The sequence below is a fragment of the Theropithecus gelada genome, chromosome 3, assembly GCF_003255815.1.
Source record: "Theropithecus gelada isolate Dixy chromosome 3, Tgel_1.0, whole genome shotgun sequence".
Classification (NCBI taxonomy): Eukaryota; Metazoa; Chordata; class Mammalia; order Primates; family Cercopithecidae; genus Theropithecus; species Theropithecus gelada.
In genome coordinates this window covers 177160927-177164173 of record NC_037670.1, presented here as the reverse complement: position 1 = coordinate 177164173, position 3247 = coordinate 177160927, and positions in this window count along the sequence as shown.

The window sequence follows — 3247 nt, the reverse complement described above, 5'->3', positions numbered from 1 at the left end:
TTTTAAAATTTTTAAAAAGAAATTTAATCCCAATGTTGGAAATGGGGCCAAATGGGAGGTGTTTGGGTCATGAGGGCAGCTCCCTCATCAGTGACTCAGCACCATCATCACAGCAATGAGTGAGTTCTTGCCCTATTAGTTCCCATGAAAGCCCGCTATTAAAATGAGTCTGACATGTCCTCCCTCCCTTTCTCTCTCTGGCTTCCTCTCTTACCACTAATGTCTGCACATGCTTACTTCCTTTCCACCAGGAGTGCAAGCAACCTGAAGCCCTCACCAGAAGCAAATGCTGGTTCCATGATTCTTGTACAGCCTGCAGAACTGTGAGTCAAATAAACCTCTTTCTGTATAAAAAAATAAAAATCAATTGTGCTTCTATACACTAACGGTGAACAATCTCAAAATTAAATTAGGAAAATAGTTTCATTTTAACAGCACCAAAAAAACAGTAAAATACTTTAGAATAAAATTAATCAAAAAAGTGCAAGACTTGTATGCTGAAAGCTACAAAATATTGTTGAAATAAACTAAAGATCTTTTCTGAAACGTCTTTATTAAGATATAATTAATAAAGTCTGCCCATTTAAAGTGTACAAGTCTTTGATTTTAAGGATGTTCACAGAATTGTGCAACCAGACCCTAAATCTAAGTTTAGAATAGTTTTACTCCCCTGAAGTTACCATACACATTAGCAGTCATTCCTCACCCTCCCTTCTCACCTAACACCGAGGTAACCATTTCCTATCTCTATAGATATACGCATTCTGGATATTTCCTATATGAACAATCATATAATATGTGATCTTTTCTGACTTCTGTGACTGGCTTCTTTTACTTATTATGATGTTTTAAAGATTCATGTTAATAATGTTAACTCTTTCAAGGCATGATCACAGAATACCTTTGAATTTATTTAGATTCTCGTCCATGTTTACCAAGTTATCTACACAAACAAGTGACGTGGATGCAGGGAGTGCTGGCCAGCATCCCTCCCAGCTGAAGGAGATGCTCACTCCTGGGAGGCCAGATAGAGTTGCTCTCCAAACCCTCTGCCCTTGGCTGGAGACAGCCACCAGCCCAATGCCATGAGAGTGGCGGGTGGCCGGCTGTATCCCATGCCCGATTTTTGAAGGAAAATTAAGGCCTGCCTTCACCCCATTTCACGGTAACTCCAAGGGCCATCCCAGACCAAGAGCTGCCTTTAGAATCAGGGAAAGCAACCAGTACTGCCGGGAGTGGGGCAAGTGCAGGTGGGAACACTGCAGAGGGTGCTGGATCCAGGAAGCAGAATGTGTTTGTTGTGATAGAAATGCTTTTCCATGGCAAAGGACAAACACCAAACGATATCATACCATCCACTGGTGGTCACTGATTTTCTAAAAGCAGCTTTTGCTACATGAGGCTGTTGTTCCAGGTACCAGGCTCTGGTGATCTTCCCCTCCCCTCCCCACTCCCACCTAAAGTTGGTAACAGCTCTTTCCATTGCTGCCCCCTTTACTCAGCCCAGAGCTTTGTAAATAGTCCCATTATCAAATCCCCCTCAAATCATCCTGCTTCTATTCTGCCACCTCTTTCCTGTGGGAACCCTGACTGATGCAGCAGCCCACACCACGCCCGTGGCAGGGGCTTTCAGTGAATTTCCAAATTAGTGGGCATGGGCGTGGGCTGAGCCAGCCACGGAACCAGCCTTGTGCTGTCATTCACCCATCTCCCTTCTCACTCGTCCTGAAGTTCTAGCCATCTTTTTTCATGCTGCAGGAGCTTCATGCCCTAAAGTCCCAGTGATTACAAAGAAACATCTTTGTAGTGGGATTGACTGGAAGTCATTAATCCAGTTTTATGTAAGAGAATACCAATAACACCATAGAAAGCATTACTTTTAATTAACAAAAGCAATTAGCACTAATTTAAAAGCTCTCACATTTGTCAAAGAGCCCATTTCACCTTAATTGCTAGGTGTGTTAAATAGGCAATTAAAAACAAATTAAAATGAAGACCACAGATAAAAGGGGGCAGGCAAACACATCTGTGACAGCGAGCAGGTAGAAATGCTTCTCTGCTTCAAAACGCAAAACTGCACTTCACAGCCATTATACCAACTCCTGGCCCGGGACGCTTAAGAAGACACGATCATAGATATGTATTAAGGGATTCATTTAAAAAACAAAGTAAGCAAATTTGAATTCTGGCACAGAAAGGTAGAATTCTTTCTGGAATTTCACACAATCCTCACATGAATACTCCGTGTCCCCTTTGCAAGTTCTACAAGGAATCTGGAAACCATTCTGCCCTCCAGCTGCTTAGAGCGATGCTGTCGTGTAAGACGCTGTTTTAAGTGCTCAGGTAGATGGAAAAGATGTTAAATACAGTAAACACACTCAGGAACTAAGAGCTCGCTAGAGGGTGTCACAATCAGACAGGGTTTAATGAGAGAAGTAGAATTTAAGTCAGACCTTGAAATATGAGTTGGAAATATTTTAAATAAGAAATTAAAAAAAAAAAAACAAGAGCATTCAAACGATATCATACCATCTACCCAGTGGTCACTGATTTTCTAAAAGCAACTTTTAGGCAAGAAGAATAGCCTAAACAAAGGCTCAGAGGTTGGAATTGAAACCAACAGGTCTTAGATGAATGCTATGTACTTACTAAGTGCTAAGATGTGTCGTACAGATATTTGTAAGATGTGTTGGTTTGAAGCGTGTCCTTTGGAGTGAGTTGAGCCCTAGGAGAGCAGTGAATATTTTTCAGCTGGGTAAGTTATATGATAATGCTGGCGTGCCACCCCTGACTCAGTGATGGGCTGGCTGTTCTGTGAGCAGCAATAAGAGAATTCTCTAATTCTCCAAGAGTCATCTGGCTGCCAGAGGACAAGGTGGGGGTCAGGGTTTAACTCTAGCCCTAATGCAAATGTGTGACCTTCTAAGTTACTTCTTCTTGAGGTAGTTCTGTCCATGGAGGTGGGAGTGACACGTTATCAGCTTAATCAAGGACATGAAGGTATGAACACGTAAAGTTCTTTCGAGGCCTCACACAAGTGAATTAATAGCTACTCGGTATGATTAAGTTGTTATAACCTCACTGACAGAAGGACGAAGTTTGGAGACATTATATGCTATTTCAGTGGTTGGTTTATTGAAAGCAAAAACATTCAAGGCTTCATTACTTTGAAAGCATTCATATTACAAAAGGTCTTGGGTTGATGTCACCAGCCCACATGAAAAATTTCTACCCTCGGGGATTTCTG